Here is a 21,020-nt window from a genome sequence, read left to right as displayed (position 1 = left end):
TGAACTTTCTCTGGTTAAGGGGTACCTTGTTCAAGGTTAGTAATCGGCTTACTAATGAATCTTAGCCTTAGAGACTGCAGCCAGTAGCATATTGTAACATACTAATTTTAAAGAAAAAGTGGCACAATTTCAGCCGACAGCTCCGACTGAGCTAGAGACCCATTGTATTCAGTGACTGAAAATACCTGGTCCCTTCAGTCCTTCTTCTTCAGAATACTACAAAAAATCGTGTCATTCATAAGCTGTTCTTTTATGCGGACTGATGATTTTATACAAATGTCAAATTGCAGTTGGGCTCATACCAAGCCCTGAGGATCTATGTAGAAACATTGCAATCTGATGGTAATCACCCATCAAAATCATTTTCTGATTGCTCTCGATTGTATAATTTCCTTTCTCCCCATTTGCCAGATTTTCTGTTGAGCTAGATATGCTTCTAACCAAAATTGCCCTCTTTCTTGTCACTGCAGAACTTACTTGACTGTAAAAGAAAGAATGAGAAAGCAGATTTGCAGCTGTGCACAAGCACGACTCAGACATGGCAAGAGAGGGGCCATCTGCTGCTCTGAAGCCACTGGGGCATGGCTCACCCCAGAGTTGCCAAGAGGTGGTTCTCGTAAAGCAAGTGTGTGTATTGGTAAGAGTATGGGAAAGTCCTGCTACCCAGCTAAATATATCTTCATAAGCTATGTTTCCATTTATTGATTAAATACTTCCACATATTCATCCTGTGTTTGAATTATGGGTTGAAAGCACCTTTTACTTGTATAGATAGAGTTTATCTTCTTATACATACATTCAGGTTTTATAATCAACTCCTAACTACCTTAGGTTGGCCATTTAGTCCCTTTGAAATCTCTGAATCCCAACAGTATTGTTTTATGTTACATGACACACATCACTTTGGAATCTGAGGTCAGACTATCAGCATGTGTAATTTTGGCCAGTGAAATTGTTTTCGACTGTGTCCATCTAGGTTGTTACCGAAAGTGTCACCTTATAATACTGCCATTGCTTTAAAAAAAAAAAAAAAAAAAAAAAGGTAAAAAAATGGATTAAGATGGAGCAAAGATAGTATCTCTGCAATTTGGTAAGTGATTAGGACAAATTAAAAAACAAATAGGTGGGAAAAAATATTATAAAGCATGAAGCATGCAGACTATTTATAGGGAGAGGAAGGACACAAGGCAAAAGAGATGAAGATTGTAAAGACAGCATAGCTAATCCTCAAAGACCAGGATGGAAAAGGAGTACTAAACAACAACAACCTTGAAGAATGAGTGTATCGGTTGGTTAAGAATTCCCCCTTGTATCTTCACACATTAATTTATTTGTTCAATTTTATCTTTGGCAGGGGAACTTAGAAATCATCCCTGTTACTGGGGTAAAATATAAGACTATCAGAAAAATCTGGGTTATAATTTGGAGATTCACTCTTCCTAAGGTTTGTCTGTTCATTACTTACAAAATGATGTATTCTCAAGTAAAAAACCACCAAACCTGAAAAACCCCAAGAGAAAATAAGTTACAGCTATCTGAGAAGCCTGCAACTTTCAGTGAGGCTCCAAGAAAAATATGGGAAAATTGTTCATTAACATCTTTGGCTCTCAGCTGATACAAGCACTGCCTCTGGCTTTTACTGAAGCCAAGCATTTCAGTGCCCAGAATAGAGGGAAACTTGTCTTAAATATCCAAAACAATCTTGTTTTATAGATGTCTTACAAGATTTTTATCCTTTTATATCTATCCTCTGTAGAAACTCTAGCTTACTACAGTGATAGCTCTGGTAGAGAAATCACTCTAACTTGAGAGAAGAGAATAGAGTCAGATATTTAATGGCACCAGTATCTGCCAATAACTCACATTAGAGAAGATAACAGTTCTAGATCATAAATTTAAACTAAAATATAATTAATTCTAAACAAGCTACTCCAGTTATTTCACTCCATTGGAAAATGGAGGGGTATTTTTTAAACAAAGAAATATTTTGGGCATGGTCTTCTGTAGGATAGTCAGAGGTTTTGATAAGAAATCCAGGATATTGAGAATATTTTACAGGTCTGAAAATGCCATACCACTATATATCATTTTATATTAAACAAAATCCAGAAACCATTGCGGGCCATAACCAACCAATCAAACTAATTTGGAAGCTAAACAAAACTTATACAACAAACCACAGAACCCATTGTCCTTAAGGAGTGAGATATAGGTACCCACTTCTCTGAGCCTGACTCTTTGCAGCCTTCTGCCTGTGCAGTCCTTTGCAACTGTGTGGGGTAGGCGTTGAAGTGATGTTCTCATCTAGTGACATTTCCCGTAGACTTTACACTCTGTCCAATGCACGTGGGACTAGGTGGTTGATAAAAACCCAGAAGTGTCCCTCTTTTCATCAAGGAATAAAACAAAAATATCAGGAAAAAAGGTGGGAAAGGTAAGTTCCAAACCAAGCATGGTATTAGTTCATAATGTTTTTGAGAACGTGGAAGAGGCTTCTTTAGCTGTTTGTACTGAGGGCACAGAATACATATCCCTGTGCTTTTGCAATCACAATAAAACTGTCTCAACCCTCAGATGTGGTCCTTTGCCTGCTACTGCAAAACTGTATCAGTGAATAACAGTAATAATACCAGGCAGCTTTATAGGAAATGAAGTCAAACTTCACCTTTCTAGTGTGCAGTCCTTGACACATGCAATCCTGAAGTGAACTTTAATTACTCTAACAGCTCCAGGTAGGTCATAGCAGTCTGTGGTATGCACCCAAGAGATGGCTCACTTGAAGTCCAGTTAATGAAGGAGAACACTCTTAATTACTTGCCCACTGCTGTGCATGGACTGTACTTACAGTGCTTTCAGCTGGGAGGCAGATAAGTTGCTTCTTCAAAGTCACTATTAGCTTCCTCTCTGATGAGAGCAGCTGGGGATACACAAATGCTGATGTGGTGGAAGGACCTTACAGAGTGCAGATCAACCATGTCTTCTGGGCAATGTGTTAAATCTTCATTAGCAGGGTAATGGGAATTTTGAAGAGCTTCCTTAATAATCCTTTTCTGCTATTTTATTTTTAAGACAGACAACTCTGAAAAGGCTCTGAATTTATCTCTTGAGCCATGAAGCTGAAATTCCACATTATTTATGTACAATTAATTTCCTTGGACTAATTACATCTTGACTAATTAGCAGCAGCACATTTTACATGAGTCTTAAGCTTATCTGAAATACAGAGATAGCCATTGCAATCCATTCAGACAGGAAGGTCCTCATAGTTGAAACAGGAGGAGCAAAAGAGAAAGACAGATGAAACAGCACTTGAATACTTCCATCCCACTGCACATCCTAATCTATCCTGCCTGACAAAATGTCTTCTGCTATTAGCAAGTTCTTACAGGAAAGTCACCCTGGAGGGGAGAATGTTAACCCTCCAAATTTGTTTCTAGGATTTCCAACTCATTATTTCCTAATATAGATATTGGTAATGCAGAGGAATGAACTTAGCATTGCCTGTGTTGCTGCATCTTGTGCCTGTAGTTATGGCTCATCTCACTCAGAATGAAAAACAAAAAAAAACAGACAAGATTTTGGTTGGTTTTGATGTTCACTCGGGACAGGTTTAATTTACAATAACATGTCTGGCTGATACACTGCTGCATTTCAGAATATCAAACTTTGTGATGTATTAAAGGTAACATATGCAAAGCTCAAAATAAGTACAGATGTGTACTTGATTGCTCATTTTCCTTCTGGCGTCTGATTCCTTATTTGTGCAATTATTTTCTCCAGTCTGAGATAGATAAACTCAACCACTCTAATCCATCAGTATTACATATGGCTCTTGGGTAGGGGCAAATGACAAGAGAAGAGCTTTGCAGCAGGAGATCGAGTCCATGACCTCCAAGAACAAGCACAAACATAGCTCCTCATTAACTTGCGGAAAAAAAAAAGTTCCAACAAACTGTATTTTCAAGAAACACTTTGATGCATGAGGAAAATTGAATGCTGAAATCTGGTTGGTTTGGCATTTTTTCTTTCCTTTTTCTTTTTTTTTCTTTCTTTTTTTCCCCCCAACAGCAGTAATTATTAATGTTTCATAATGGCTAAGGCTGTTCATCATAAAGCAGTGTTCTGCATTTTCATTTTTGGAAGTTGTTAGCTTTTGTCAATATACTGTATTGGTTTCACTTTTTTCAAGAGATCTCATGTTTTATTTGAACCTGATAAAAGGTTAAAAAAATATTAAATCATACGTGATGTTAATCTAGAAGCATTCAGAGCATGAAATACTAAATATCCATTCAACATCTCCTCTGCACTTCTTCAGATTTAGTAATTTAAGTGCCAATCTTGTTTATGTTAAAAAGATTTGCATTAAAAGGCAGATTGAACATTAAAAAAAGTCCTGAAATGTTAATCATATTTCGTGATCATGGAAATGCCTACAGAATTTTTATTTTTACTTATTTATTTAAATCTACCCAGATGTGTAAAAGGAATTGCTCAACAAGTAATGGAGACAAAACAGAAAAATTAGCCGCTGGACAAACAATAGTGACCATAGCTGCCTCTGCCCGCAGAAATTTCTTAAGTAGATGGGAGTGAGGTACACTCAGTGTGTGATAAATGTAAAACTAACACTAATTTCTGGTTTTGTCTGCAAGCGTCTGTAAGATACCTCACTCAGTTATTGACAGAAAGCAACAAATGGGAAATACAGAACTAACCATTCCTGCTTGCAAGAGCTCTCTCTGCTCTTCTCAACAATACCTCTTGGCCAAAGCACACCTCTTCTCTGCTGTGAGACACAGATGCTTTTCTTATTTTTATCAGAAACATTTGTCATACAGAAAAACCTAACCTACTATGTCATGTATGTCTACACATGAATATGTACATTCAGAATGACCAACAGTTAGTCAGGTATTTAGTGTGCATGGTATTATTAGTGGTATGTAAATTAAGGAAGTAGTATGTGGATGACTGTAGTTATATTTTTTTGTGCATTAAAATGAGGAGTATGACTGTACACTTTGCAGTATTCTCTAGAGACTGTACCCACTTATAAATCTGCCACAATGCACTAAGCTAGTATCTTCTGAGTGAACCCAGATTTGCCATTTCTATGTTTATAATACATTTGCTACGTTTATAATACATTATACAGGGATCATTACACACGAGTGCTGACATTACTCAGGAGCTGCGCCATACCTTTTGGAGTGCAGACTACTCCAGGAGTGGTGACAGAGGATACAGGGGAAAAAACCCCCAAACAACCCACAACTTAGTTCTTCACAGAAAACAGAGTTTACATCCCCCTGTTATACCAGTATAGAAGAAGTTTCTCTTCTCACTAGCCTTTGCAATCAGTGTTATGTAAAACAAGCTTCACTAGATGCTTAGGAGTACAATGAAAACAGCAACTCTTCCTTCAGTGTGGGAGAAAAGTAACCTCTACTTCAGCAATGTAGTTATCTGTTTGCACTCTAGCTGTTATTAACAAAGTACTCAAATAATAATAAAATAATCATACTCTCTGATTAATCTTTATTGCTGAATCAAAGTATAAAAAAATTCCAGTAATGAATGTTGCATGGATGGCCTCAGAAAATATCATACTTATGATGAATGTAACCTGTTGCCCGCTGACTGTGCCTGGAATTAGGATCACATTGTTCCATTTGTGATTAAGCTCCCAAGAGATGCGGGACAAAGAGAAACTTCTCTTGAAAAGACAGGTGAGGCGGATGGTAACCTGGAATGTCAAGAAGTTATAGCATGTAGATAAGGGCACATTAACTCACTGGGAGACAGTCAGATGTTCTCTGAAACACTGTGAGCAATTCTGGTTGTTCCTGTTCAGGAAGATGGAACAAGGCAGAGAAGGACTACTAAGGTGAGCAGAAAAATAGAGAGTCTGTCTCACAAGAGAATTCCAAAAGAGTTCCGCTTGTTTAGTCTACTGAAAGAAAAGCTGAAAGGCACATAGCTTTTCTCTAGAAACACTTTGGAGGATAAATGACAGAGGTATTGAGTGACTTTTTAGGTTAATGGAAGATACTGGCACAAGCACAAATGGGTATAAACTGGCTATGAATAAATTTATGAGGAAATTATTAGAAAGTATCCAAATAGAAGAGGAAGACTCTTATCCTTCCTGCAGTTCTGATAGCATGTTGCTTCAGAAAAGTCAGCTTGTATCCTCTGTACATGGTACCATGCACTCTAAAGAACTCCAGATGCTGGAAACTTCCAGAGATACGGCAAGGTAGAGAGGAATATACAAGCTAAGAATTCCCCATAATTGGTCATAAAAGAAAGCTAACAAAACTTCTGAATAAAATTATATGATGTGACTATGTGTGATAGCAAGGGCTTGAATTTGAAGACCCAGATATAGCTTCTATTCTGAAAACTGCTATAAATTATAACTGGCAAATGCAAAAGAATCAACATGAGGCAGAGTAATATGAGGTATAAACAAATTCTAAATGAAATGTAAGTACTCTGAGAAAAGATCTGGGCATCCTCATAGGTTATTCAATGAAAGTAACTGCTCACTTTTTATCATAAAAGCATGCACTATGCAAAAAGGTAAGATAGAAGACATTAGAGATTATAGTGATTAAAATCATATGGCAGAGACTGAAAAGATCAGATTTAATTTATATGGAAGATGAGTGGGAGCAGATATGCTGAAGGTAAACAAAATGATACATGGTAAATGGAAGAAAAATTGTGTGTTGCTGTCTATCCTCTAGAACATTCAATCAAACTGAAAGGAAATACATCTTAAACTAATAATAAGGAAGCTATTTGTCACATAGTGCTTAACTGACCTGAGGGAGTGTTTGCCATAGTAAGTCTTAGAAGACAAGAACTTAATGATATGCACTGGAGAGAGCTCCTCAAAGACAAGAATGAAACTCTTTAGAGATTTCAGAGCTTAAAGTGCTAACTGAGGGCAACTTGGAAGAAAATTCATATATTGACATCATCATTTTCAACATGGTTTATTTGCTCCCAGGGTGTGCTGTCAGCTACTCCCAGGTCCCCAGCATGACACACTGTGATTACTCATTGCTCTTATAGCCACAGTGAGAGGTTCTAATTACAGCCTGTGTTGAATAAGAAAAGGTAACTCTTAGAAGGAAGGACTCAGTGTATTTAATTGCTTTTTACATAGATACAACAATGAAACTATGGTGACCAATGTTAAAGATTTAGAGTGGGACTTAAATTTTTCTAACATTAACCACCTGTAAAGGAAGGTATCTAGAGACAGTCCAGACAAGTTTAGACTATGTGAAATAAAGATAGGATCTCCTCATCTGGATCCTCTAACATTGGTTAGAACAGTGTCACGATGACCAGTTCAGATTAGACAGGTGCATTTAGCTGTTTCACAGCTAGGCAAGAGGAACAACACCTTAATGGTTGCCGTTAAATGTTTAAACAGAAAACAAGCAACATCTGATGTTAGGGTAGGAGCACAAGGGTGAGGTTTGTGTCATGGATAGCTTGCGAATGACATCCTAGTAGGTCCAGACAAACCATTTATTAAAGAGGGAAGGGTAAATACAATCTCTAGCTTCAGTCATTTTAGAGATGGTAAGAAAATTTCAGAGCAAATATTTCTTCACTGAAATTAGTAGACACATGAAACCTGCCTGATCTCCTCCCTGATATTTTTGTCTGGCTCCTACCCTAAAAACCTCAGAACAAACCCAAATTTTCAAGTTAGTCTGCTGAGAATTATGCTGATTTGAAAAACAATCACTTTATGTCTTCACTAAAATTCTTCCTGATTCAAACCAATCTGATACTCTTGTACACGACAGATCTTTCTCAGTGTATTTTATTCTGTCACGAGGAAATGCAGACCTATGTGGAAATTATTTTCTGTGTCATTTGCTTTTGTGTCTACTCTTCAATGAAATAAACCCTAGAAGAATTCACTGAGGGATGGCATGTGGTGCACACACTATCTTAGCGCACAGATTCATTCAGCTATGGCAATGAAGCAGAAGTATGTGCTCACAGCAGATGGTCAGACCTGAAATTCACCATTTCAAAAAATTACACTCTTTTTTATGCTATATTTTCCCACCTTCTTAAATGTTAGTTTTCTGCTAACAGATTTTCCACTATCATAAAATAACACCAATGGTTGAGAACCACAGTGAGACAAATCATGAAGCTACTCCTTGACACTGAAGAAAGGATGTGGTGCCAGATTCAACAAGGAAATGACTATCCACTTAGCTAATCATTAAACAAAATAAAACTCTTAAGCTTTCTTTCGGGGGAAAAAAAAAAAAAAAAGAAAAAAAAAAAGAATTTTCTCTAGGAAATACAAACCCAGTATTTCAACCCAACTTTATTTAAAGGTCTTTTAGGCTTCCACCAGGAAGTGTATTGTTTAATTCTAACTGATGCTGACATGAGACATTCACACAACAGAAAAGAAAGAGCTGGAAGCAAGTAGTAGGTTCATTGACCACTGACCACTGGAGATCAGAGTTCAAACTGCAACCGAGGCCTGAGTTTCAGCGCCCTGCTTTTGAGTCTGGAGCTGTGCTTTATAAAAGTGAGCATCAGAATAAACAATCTTGCCCATAAATACTCTTGTCATTTTAAACTTGGATAAACCAGTGAAAATGAGTAATTTTGTGAACTAGAATTAAAAGATGGGATATTGGGAGCACAGGCCTGGCACCTTACTGACTGAGGGAGGTTTGATGCAGTTACTTTAAATGATATGCCTTGCACAGAGAGCATTTCACTAGTGAGAAAAGAGACTTTTCTTTTACTGTAAGAAACCTAGGAGAATGAACTAATGTGAATTACCATTTACAATATGAAGTGAACTTACTCAAGAAGTCTGTATCTGTACCTCAGTATCTGAACTGTTTAAGCAAAGTGAAAAAGCTCATTGAAGACATATGGCTTAGCTTAAATCAGTTTACGGTAAAGAACCAGTCCTTTATGCAAGTCTGCCCACCCATCTTGTTTCTCAGTTCTTTTTTTTATTTTATTTTTTTTTTTACCAATCTTACATGCCTGCCTTTGTCCCTCTTGTGTTTCTCTTTCTTCTACTGTTTCCCTCCCTCCCTTTTGCTATTTGTGGAACATGCACTCAGAGCTGATGCTTGAAGAACACTCCAAGATGGGGAAGAATATATAGAGAAAGAAAACAAGAAAGAGACAGAGAAGCATAAATCTCTAAAGAACACTTTTTACATGCTTGTGTCTCAGATATAGCCCCTAGCTGCAACTTCTAGAGGACTTAATAAAGATTAACAAATGACCTAACAGAAAGCCTGACTGTGCAGCTGTATTGACAGCTGGTAGCAAAATTCTTTTGCTTTCAGAAATAGCACTCATTTCATATTTAGGTAAAATTAGGGAACAATGCAAAAAAATATAGAAGAGACATCTAGTTTTAAGATAGACCTGTTAATTTCACAGAAAAAACTTTTTTCTTAAATGGTAATTGTGTAGATAGAATAGATGGGGTTGCATATCAGTAGAAAACCTAAAAAGGTCTGAATCCAGTGGCTGGATTTTTCCATGGAGATCATCCTTTTCTTGCTTTAGTTTTGCTAGATTGTGGGTTTGTTTTTTTGGGGGGTGGTGGTGGAGAGGTTTTTTTTTTTTTCTTGTGTTTTAATGTTTGCTCTTATTTCCTTTAATCAGACTGTAACAGTACTACATAGTCACTAGTTTATTAGCTGCACTATAACTAGTTTGGTAAGAAATAATAGGTATTTATTGCAAAAAATAATACATATCTGTTTCACGTATCTGCTTTTCACTGCTGTTTACCCTCTGAATAGCTTTTATATGGATGAATCTGCAACATCGAGCTGAAATTAAATAGTTAAATTATATAGTTATTTTAAAAGCTTGAGCAATGGAAGTGTTTTGGCTGTATTAAACCACACATTTGGCACAAATGAAAAAAAATGTGATAAAATTATTTTCTTTCATTTCCTGCTGCCCCTTTCCAGCATTGGTTTAGTCTTTTAATCTGCCGAAATGGTCTGCTTTAGCCAGAGCCTGCCAACACAGGGCATTGCTCCTGGCAGGTGGATTGTAGTACATATTGGAGATTATAAATCATTTTGTCATTCTCAGAGAGTTGTAAATTTATCTGCTTACATGGGACACAACACTGTACAATAACATCTAATGCTGCTGCTTCTCAACAGTGTACGAGCGAGGTGCACAAGTACCGGCTAAGATTACATCAACAGAAATATACTCTTTAAAAATTTTCACTTGTATCTTAAATGTATGTCTATAAGAAACAAACAAACAAAAAGCCACAAAACTTCTCTTTTGCTGACCCTCCATGTAATACAGAGACAGTGGTTTACACTCCGTTTGAATCAGTCATTCCCCAGAGAAAGTTTAAGTTCTGCAATAAGTTCTACACGTGCCAATGTAGTCCATGGAAAAGAATAATGGTGGGATGTTGTCTCTGCATAAATTGTGCAGTCATCTTCTGATATTAGAGATGAATTTCACAGAAGCTTGGGGAATTCACTCTCTAGTTTCTTGCTAACAAGTTAAATTGATGAAATCTTTAGAGGAATGACCTTTAAACAATTTATGAGAACCTAAGACACTTTAGATGCAATAAAAATAATTTCATCATAACCTTTCTCCCAGCTACACATTCTGTTAGCGTTGTTATGGTTACAGAGTCAAGACTTGAGAATTTAGGGGAGGCTGGAATTAAGGATTCCCATGCAATTTCAATTCAAACTCTCATGCATGTGTGTTCAGGCACAGTATTTAATTGGAAGATCACAAACTCCGCCTGTACCTCCCTCCCAAATAAAAACCTTTAATTCTGGTATTCAATGCTTAGCTTTGCAACAAGATTATTATCATGGCATACAACAGAGTTAATTCACTATACCTGATAAAACCCAGAAAAAACCTATTGTTATTATGAATAGCTAAATCACCTCTTCTGTCATCAGCATTCAAATCTTCAAACTTCAGCACTTAATACTACTCTATCAGTTGACATTAAGAGAAGTTTGAACTCCAAGTACATTCTTGAAACTTTTATTGAGGAGAATAGATAGTTCTAAATCTGGTTTATTTGCGTAAATTCAATAGAAGAGCTTATTTCAACTGTTATCCTTGGCACTTTGATAAAGCAAAATCTTTCCCATGGTCTTTAGCGCTCCACATATTGTTAATAATATATGGTGAGCTATGGCTAATGATAGAAAAATTTCTAAAAGCATTCCAACATCCATTCAATAAAGTCTTTTCTTTGTTGCAGCCAAGGAATATGCAGTACAGATGAAGAACGGGGAACTATTCCCCTGATGTTAATGCCGCCGTGCAATGAATCACTGTACTTGTACAATTCAGAACAGCCTTTATGCTCCTTTAACGTGTACCACCAGGCAGAACAAAAACCCAGTTAACCTGCATTGCTGGTCAACAACCCTAACAGACAGATGTAGCATCCAAAAATCTGTGAGGTCAAAATATCCTTACTATGTTCTGTTTTTTTAACTGATGATTTTATGTCAACAGTTTGGATAAGGTGGCAGGGAGCCATGACAAACATTCTGTATTAATAAGGGCCAGATTTACATATTGTAAAGGCACAGGACCAAGACTTTTATACAAGCTGAAGTCAGCTTCTATGTAGCTGAAAACCTGATTTCATTAGCCCACTTTCTTCTCTGAATGCAAGGACATTGCATTTTTTCATCTGTTTGGAGTAAAAAAATATAATTTTTTTCTGCATGGTTCCTAACAGATGATTTTTTTTTTGTTACTCTTGAAACAGTCTGTTACAAATCTGGTACAATGCCCTGCCTTTATTCTTGCACATCAAATAACTGAAAATCAAGACATCTTAATTTCACAAATCTTTTCAAAGAATTAGAGTTAGAAATGTATCACATTACTGAACATCAATTACTTTTTCCCATTTATAGTACATAAATTAATAATATATTATATCAAAGCATGACATATTCTGAACTGTGTTCTCAAATATGACCCGAGTTAGCCAACTCTCCAACTCTGTACTGTGTAAAAGGAGACTGAACTTATTCGTACATGGCAATTTTCTATCTTTTGAACAAGGTTATACGTTGATGTTTTCTAATTTATTTTTCTAGTTTTTCTTACTAGAAGGATTTTCTTGTAGCAGTTCTTTTGAATCTGTTAATCTAAACCCAAGAATAACCCAAAGTTTTATCCTCCTTTTTGTGATGTACTTGATGACCTGCTGCTTTACAGAGTTGCCAGTTTTGTCATCTAAAAATGTCCTGCCCATTTTTTCTGTCCTTTTTCTTGTCTTGGGAAGCACTCTTTTATTTTAGAGCTCAGTAGTCTATGGTACCTTTTTTGTCTCTCCAAAACTTGTACAGTATAACTTTTTTGGTTGTGTTGTGATATTAACCAAAACTCACCATCAGGACTGACATTATATCTGGTCCTGGACTAGTAAAGAAGGTGTGTGCACCAAGTATATGCACAGAGCCATGAAAATAGTGACAAGCTAACGCAACGCTAGCGTGTTGGCCGTTCTTGCCATTGTATCACAGGACATGCAGTGCTTGTTTTTATATCGAAAATTTGAGCATCTCAGCCTGTTTCTTTCCAAATGTAAATATATATGTATAGATTGCATGTTTGTTTTTCAGCTTTATGTTAAGTTCTTTTAATCAGCATGATTAGCTTTCATCGAACCCTCTGACAGAGGAAGCAGGTTGCTCTTTTCCTGGGAAACTACTGAGCAGCCAGAGAAGAGCTGGGGAGGAGAGTGGAGCCGCAGATGAAATCAGGCTTGGCAGGACAGGGAGACACAGCACAGAGCCACCAGCCTGTGGTGGTGAGAAAGAGACTGAGAAACAACTGAGAGAGAGACTGGCCCTCAGAGCCAAGGGAATGCTTCCTTGGGACCAGAGGAGAAGGAGCAGAGCTTGCGGCCACTCAGAAAGTGTCCAAGTTAACTGCAACGAGCTGGGAAGCGAGGACACATCTGTGAGAACAAGTAGCCTAGGGAGCAGCTGTGAGTAAATGCTTTTATTTCTACTCTATTGTCGTTAGTCACACTGAGTTTTCTTGATTTAAATAGTATTCTAATTCAGATTCTGGTAAAAGCTGGCTTTTAGTTTAAAAGCCTTTTTGTGTTCAGTCTGGGCACATCCACTTTTAAGATAGACCATCTTACGGGATCAAAAAAATAACACAGTATTATGAGGGGAAAAAAAAGCCAAATTTTTTTTCTTGGTCTGGGTTTGACCTTAGGGTAGATCATGAAATATTGCAACCTTGGCAGGCACAGAACTAGAGCCTCCTGTTGGGGTCCCCATCTTGTAGGTGGGACGATATGGTCAAACTTCCAGTAAAAACCACTGGCTCAGGTAGCAGCTGCATCTGTAGGTGTTTTGCACGAGTACAAGAGGACACATGCAGCTGCTGGGAAGTGGCAGGAGCCTGAGCCTGCCTCTGCTCTGCTGAAAAGGGGGCAGGCCAGACGAAAACATCCTGCATGATGGACTTTATCTGTGGGTCAGTTGTTGGGACTTTGTAAATTTTAAAAAAATATATAGACACTTTTCAGCTACAAATTATACTGCAACTGACAAATATTTGCATTTTCTTTATTATCTCAATTATCTCTTTATTGAAGTTTTTAGTATCTTCAAATATTAAATTGTATATAGTGCTTATTATTAGCAATTTTAATAAAAAGATGTTTTGCCAAACAGTGGATTTAATGATGCCCAGTTTCCTATGTGTTCACATCCATTTATACTCTCAATAACATAACTTTTCTCATGTCCTCATGATTTCTTCCATCTTCAGCCTATTTCTTTTAGATCTCTACTCTCTCACATGAGCACATGCTGCTGCTGGACAAGAATTAGCATGGTGTCAGGAGACAAGTGTGTGCTAATTTTTTGGTTAATACATGCATGGCAAAGAGGATAGATAACTATTGAGTTCATGTTGCCATTTTGCCTTATTTTGAAGAGAACAGAGGACTACAAATTAGGTTTTCATGCCTCTATAGTAAACGTTTTTTCAAAAATTTCTAGGGATATCTCATATTGGACATCTGTATCATCTCCCTTGTCAAGATTGGACAAAATTGACTGACTGGCTAAATATGGATTTGGGTGGAAAGAATTGTGGACTGACAAATAGAATAGCAGTACAGTCACACTAACCTTTTTTTCTTAGGGTATCAGGCTAAAAAGAAGCTTAAAAATACAGTTTCTCTGTTCTGCTTGTAACGCTGTCCAATGTCCATTAAGACTTTTATGTCCCAATAATGATCTCAGACATACCTTTTCTTGTAAGTCATTGTGTCTGAGTAGACTAAGGGAAGGCTCGCCAGTTATTTACTATAAATCCCAGAGAGCAGCCCTGTGCCAGAGCTGTATCTTGATGAACGAAGGGTACAAGAGGAAATCTTGATGAACAGACATGCTTCTAGTGTAGACAGCCACCAGTGTACATTGTGGCATGGACAACCAGTGCCCAGATTTTTTTGTAATTTCCATCCTTTCTTCCTCCCCTCCCACCCTCTCTTCCTTTCCTGCAAATTAGTTGTGAAAAATCTTGTAGTCAGGTTCATCCCAGAGGAAATAGAAAGGAAAAACGATGCCTGTTTTCTTCTCTTAGCTCTTACACAGTAAGGAACAATACTAACCAGGCCTGGAGAAAACAATGATTTGCCAGTATTTCACCTGTGTCTACTTATTGTCCTTAATGTCCTACCTTTAACTTACTTTTTAGCTCTTCAGACAATCTACCTCCACCTCTATCATTGACATTGCCCTATTTCATTTATTAACCAAACACATCTCTCTTAGTTAAAGGTCTTACAAATGTTTTCAGTTCACTCAGAGCTCCATCAGTTTAGAAACACACCTACACATCCCCACAAGAGAGATTTCACTCCTATACTGCCTGATTCTGCATCTCCTTCCAGATTCCTCATCCTGTCTGAGCTTAACTGACCAAGATGGGTATGGAGGACTCAGCTTTTTGCTCAGGATGACCTGATGAAAGATTAAATTAACTGACTTGTAGGACAGGGAACAACTTCCATTCAAGAATAAAAGTTATCTGGAATGGATCAGAGAACAAATTCTGGGTCAGACCTCAAGCATACACATAACTGAGGGCCCTGCCACCCTCCCCACCACCACCCCCATCCCCCTGCTTTTTAATGAGTTCTAAAATGACTTGACAGAATAAAAAGGCAAAACATGAACTCTAATCCTACATACATTAAAATAAAAAAATCTCTAATTATTTGTTTCTTGCCTGCTTATAATATGTAAGAATTTCAAGTGGTGGTACTTAAGTAACAACATTTTGGGATGCTGTACAGCAGTTATCTAAGTTTGATTCATAAATATATTTGTAATACTTTATGGACATATAACTTTTCTCCTTTAAGCAGTTAAAGTTATGGCAGACTTCTATTACAAGGAATTCAGTTCAGGATCTTTTGCTCAAATATCCAGGAGAGAAAGGAATGTTTATAATCCTCTTTTATGTTTAAAGACTTACTTTGAAGGGCAGCATTTAGATGGGGATATCACAAACATTGGAGGAGATAGGATTTCTGAAGATGGAAGAGTGATAGTGCTGTCCAGGCTGTAGATTATAATCTTTTCTGAGCCTCTTTGCTTGATTTGGTTTGGAATTCCAATGAAAAAGTATTTTTCCTGATATTTTATATTTTGGACAGATGGTAAATACCACAAGAGTAGTTTGTAGGGTATTTCTACAGATGCTCTTACTAAGAAAAGGAAGTGAGGAAGCAAAGCAAACTTACCAACCAAAAACAATTAATGAATTGTTATAAACGCAAATGAAAAATAATACCCATGTCACTGGTTTCACACAGTAGACACGTGGTTGGTATTAGAAAAAAGGCATTGCAGGCTGGATCTGAAGAAACTTCAATTTCAAGAAATTAAGACTACAACAAAATAAACCTATAAGAAAAAAAAACCACAAATCAACTATGTCACGAATCATGAGAAAACCCCTGCATTTTAAATTTGGGAAATCCTTTCATAAGGATTATAAAAATTACTCTTTGAATATTAAAAAATGACAACTGCCAGTCAAACACAGAACGTGCACTTGAAGGACTGGTCTTTGTCACAAACTTTAAATCAGAGGATGAAAAAAATCAAGGTCAAGTCCTGTGCTTAAGTATTTTATATACCATGATGGAATTGTTTCATTGTTCAGCAGACCAGCACCTTATTTCTGGTCATGTAAAGTTTAACTCTGTGAAGGACTGTTTAGCAACAAATTCAAAATTAAATGGAAAAATGAAGTCCAGATTTTAATTAAAACCAGTATCTTCAAGTCTAACACTAAATAAGTTAATCCAAGGTTCTGTTTCAAAGCAATTCCTTTTGGTAAGACACAAACAAAATCCTGCCCAATTTATAGAGTGAATGTTGGTGTAAGTTTGGCTGGCTTTTTCACTTTACACTTCCAGATGGAGATAACAACATTTACATCAGCTGAAGAATTGGTGTTACTTACTGCTATGAGTTTCTTTTAGTCCTCAAGAATAAAGCTAGAAACACAAAACCGATGGGGCCAAAGTATTGACAAGAATGGAATCAGGATTTGTTGCAGGCATGTAAAAATTGTAGAACTTGTATAAACATGAGTACAAACTGAAGGATCTACTCAGTTTACTTTGTACTGAATTTTGTTTTCTATTTTACCATTGATTTGTTGCTAGTATCTCAGATAACCCTCAGTCTTTTCTTGAAAGGTTAAGGGTTAACAGGAGATCAACACTTGGTGTTCTTGTGAACAACCTTTTAAATGAGTTTATTTACCTTTGAGGTTAATTATGCTGCTCTGGTGTTTGTCCCTAAGCAGTTCCATTCCAGCTCTTCTTTTATTTCGTCCTCAAGAAAGAAACTTTGGGAACTTACTTTCCATGAGGATTTAATAAAAACAGCCTTCCTGTTGCTTTCGTCGCCCACACAACAAAAGGGAAGTTAAACTGTTTGCTGACATATCTCTTATGGTTTGGGTCTGAGCCTTTGCTCTTGAGCCTGCTGCCAGAAGTTTGACTTGCAGAGACAATACTTTGTGGGTGGTGACTTCACTGGGAAGCAAGAGCCAAGAATTGGAGAAATGTCCTGTGTGCCATATCTGTGGTGATTAGGAAAGCATTACTGGATCCACACTTTTAAAGTTACAGCAGATGTGCTTATTTTGTGGTAACCATGCAGTGGAAGAAAACCATTCTCTGGCCCCTAAACCCCAGCTTAGCTAATCATAAGGAAGGTTAGCAAATGCAGTATTTTTCTCATGACATTTCATAAACACAGGGTTTCAAAATGAATGTGGATGGAAAGGCAAATAATCCTTCCAACTCTGGTGATCTGCATAGAATTGTAGTTTGCCTGAACTGGCTGAAAGCTCAGGGTAATTATTTGGAAAGATCGGTACTGTTTAGAGAACTAACATATCTGTATCAATTCCTATCTTACCCTTGAATTATTTGGAAAATACAGATGAATCTTGATACATTCATTGCTTACAGATATGTAAGGTCTATCCTAGATCCAGATGTGGGATTTCTATTAATATCATTGATACTTCCCTACAAGGAATTTAGTTCACAGTCAGCCCTGAGGAAGCAGAAATGGACACATAAACCAATATTTATATTGAAGAAGTGAGTAGAAATTAAAGATATAGAGATATTTATTGCTGTTTAGCCTAAGGATATCTGATTTACTCCTGCATATACTATGTGACATTATGAACACAAAGGTAAAATCTTCAGTGATTCCAGGTAGAATAAGCCATGCCAATTTTGCTTTAGTACATTATTGAAAATAATCTTTACTGAACACTTTTAACTGGAGTCTGGCACTTCGTTACTGAAGTCCTGCAGAGTTTATTCATCAAACTGTTACATACATCTATCATTGCCTTACTCTGACACTAGTCTTCCAGAATCCTCAGTAACTTTAAAAAATACATAGAAGTGTTCTGTTTATCAATTTGGTTTTGAACTTTTTGAAATAAACACATAAGAAAATCCACGTGTTCTGCAAGAACTCTTATTATGCTTCCACATTTTAAAATTTTTTTTTCTTTTTTTTTTTTTTTTTCAGAAGCTGTTTCACTGGCTTCTCAGGATACATGGAAGTCTCAAAGAGCATGTAGAACTTTAACATTTGTTTGTGTACTTAAAATTTACTATTTCAGTTCCTGTGTTTGTTATTATATCTGTGTCCCATTTCATCAAGGAAAAATGAAAAAAAAAAAAAATCCAAAGAGTCCCTCTCTTGAAAAGCATGAAACAAACACACCAAAAAGGATTGGATGAGAGGGAACACTGTTATAAACTCATTACGGATGAAAAAGTAAGTCACAGAGAGGAAAAGGGTGAACTTTATTAATACTTAAGGGATATTGCTTCAGAAAAACATCTGGAAAGTAGGTAGGATATGGGCTTTTAAATAGCTTGTGTGCTTTGGAAGACCTTATATTAGGGCAGCTGCACACACTGAGCTCAGAAATCCTCAATTCCAGACTTGTACTTAAAGGACTAGTTTTAAACCCTCACAGAAGCAGAATGAATGGATGTGCACATTAAGTGCTCAGTTGCTCAAGCACTTTTGTCTGTAGCCCTAGAATTTTTACTTTAAAAATCTGGGGTTTTTTAAAGGTCCAGCCATCCTTCCTGCCAGGCTTCATAAATCTGGGCCTGAAACTGCTTGAACTGCCCTAAAAATAACAACAGCAAGAAAAAATTTCCATGTGGGTTCTTTGTTGCAGAAGAGTGAAATTAGTCATGAGGAATGCACACACTGGCATTGCTCTGAATACTTAGCTTCAATAATTTTTTAAACCACTAAAAAAAATGCGGTTTACAATTTTTCTGTGCTTCTTGTTTCACTGATGATGCACTAGAATATGAGCCATAGATAAAAGAGTTTTCTGACAACTTTTGTATTGTGTTAACATTAGAAGTGAGACTGTTTTGGGATACGGGGTGGAAATACTTTGTAATGCGTACACACTTCACTCAAAAGAAGCAGAATTATTTTTCAGATGTTGAAAAAGTACTACATCTCCTGAGAACCTCTTTCCTTCATCATATAACTCATATGTATTCCTGATCTATTTGTACAGTGATATCCCATGCTTGGACTGAGAACAGTGAAACTTTTCTGACTAGACAGCTTTTTGCAGAATATTTTGTTGAAATTTCTGCTTTTCACCGCAGAATATTTTGTTGAAATTTCTGCTTTTCACCTGAACACCTTAAAATGTTTGTTAAACTAAAAAAAAAAGAAAAAAAAGAAAAAAAAAAGATTCCTTGTCTTGAGAATTTGAGCAAGAATAACACTATTCTCATTTTCATTAGCATGTCCTTGGGGGAGTGGGGTGCTGTGGGGTGGTGTGAAAGGAGAAAAAGCGATCAATCTTCTAACTAACTTTTAATTCCATTGTGTAACATTTAGCAAAGTCTAAGAAAAGTAGAATTTACAGAATTAGGGTAAAATATGCCTGTCTATTTAAGAAATAATATTACATGCCTAGTATCCTATAAATTGCATGCAAATTGTTCTTCTTCCAGTTCCAAGTAAAAAGAAAAAGATACAAAAGAATGTGTTTAGCCCATGACATTATCAAAGGGTTTGGTTGGGTTTTGTTTTGGGGTTGGTTTTGGGTTTTGTTTTTTGTTTTTTGTTTTTTTTCTTTTCTTTTCTTTTTTTCTTTTTTCTTTTTTTTTTTTTTCCCCAAAGAGCTTATGAACTATAGATTATTTTCTTGAGCCAGCCTGAAAAAGGGGAAAGTTTTCATTTTGATCACTATTGCAGCATGTGTGCTTCTGAAAAGTCATCAGCAGAGCTTTGAATGTTGCAGTCTACCCCACCTTTACAAAAGAACTTTACAGTTCACTGCTGTGCATTTTTTGGGAATACTTGTACATTCCTCACAATTATAAGAGAAAATATACAACTAAAATTTAACAAAGTATTTGCTCCAGGTTTTGCATGCCAATACCAGCTGTGAGGATTTTATACTACCGGAACAAAATAGGTTATTAAAAAAGGCGGCTAGAGACTGAAGATGAAAAAATTGTAAAAGAAGCTCAAATGTCAAAAGCAAGATTATTGTGCTATGCTTTGATTCTTTGGGTTTATAGGGAAAGCATATGCCTAATTCCTTCCTGTGCTCAGTCCTTGTTCCATGCACATTTAGAATGAAGTCATTTTGAAAGAGAGATACCTGTTTTCTGTTCAGTAAGTATAAAGGGTTTTGTCAAACCGTGCTCTAAACTTTGACAAGGGTGCAGAGACCTGTTAAAATATAGACAATTTATTGCTATTGTTGTGTACTGGGTAGGGGACGGGTTATGCTGTCCATATTACACCCTGGATTAGCATCCAGTATTTGAAATGCATACAAATTATACTTGCTAAATGAGGAATGATAGATGGAGTGGGAATAAATTATAAAGGTTTTGAAAACAGGGTTGGTAATTAACTTTTGATGCAGTAAGAAAGAGAGAGGAGAGATGCAAAAAGAAGAACAATATAGTAAAAGCAATGTTAAGAAGAATCCTCTCTACAGCTGCTTCCTGAGGAACATCAGCCTGAAAACCTTGCAGTCATTCAAGCAAGGAGGGACAATGCTGCAGTACCTGAGATGCATGATGATGACAGCTTGGTCCAGAAATTTTGTGAGATGTGATAGGTAAGAATGCATCTTAAAATGAAAAATTGAGGAAGAATGTGCAATGTACAGATGCAACCTGCCTCTAGGTATTAGGGGAAGTTCAGAGTTGAATTGTAGAATACCTCAGGATGATTAAGGAAAAGGTTGTCTGGAGGACTTTTCCACAGGACTAAAACTGAAGTGACATTGACCTTATAGTGGGTACAGACTGCATAGATAAAGTTGATTAGATATTCACCATCTTTTTCATATATACAATGGCTCTGCCATATAAA

General features: G+C 36.7%; 1 protein-coding gene across 1 annotated transcript in view; it reads right to left on the bottom strand.

Annotated features, from left to right (window-relative positions):
- The window catches only part of MALRD1 (MAM and LDL receptor class A domain containing 1), a 283,169-nt gene that overhangs the window by 15,098 nt on the left and 247,051 nt on the right, over window positions 1–21,020 (bottom strand). The gene's annotated exons all lie outside the window — the stretch shown is intronic.

The sequence above is a fragment of the Balearica regulorum genome, chromosome 2, assembly GCF_011004875.1.
Source record: "Balearica regulorum gibbericeps isolate bBalReg1 chromosome 2, bBalReg1.pri, whole genome shotgun sequence".
Lineage (NCBI taxonomy): Eukaryota > Metazoa > Chordata > Aves > Gruiformes > Gruidae > Balearica > Balearica regulorum.
The sequence above is the reverse complement of the archived record's forward strand: the minus strand, read 5'-3'. Positions and strand labels throughout refer to the sequence as shown.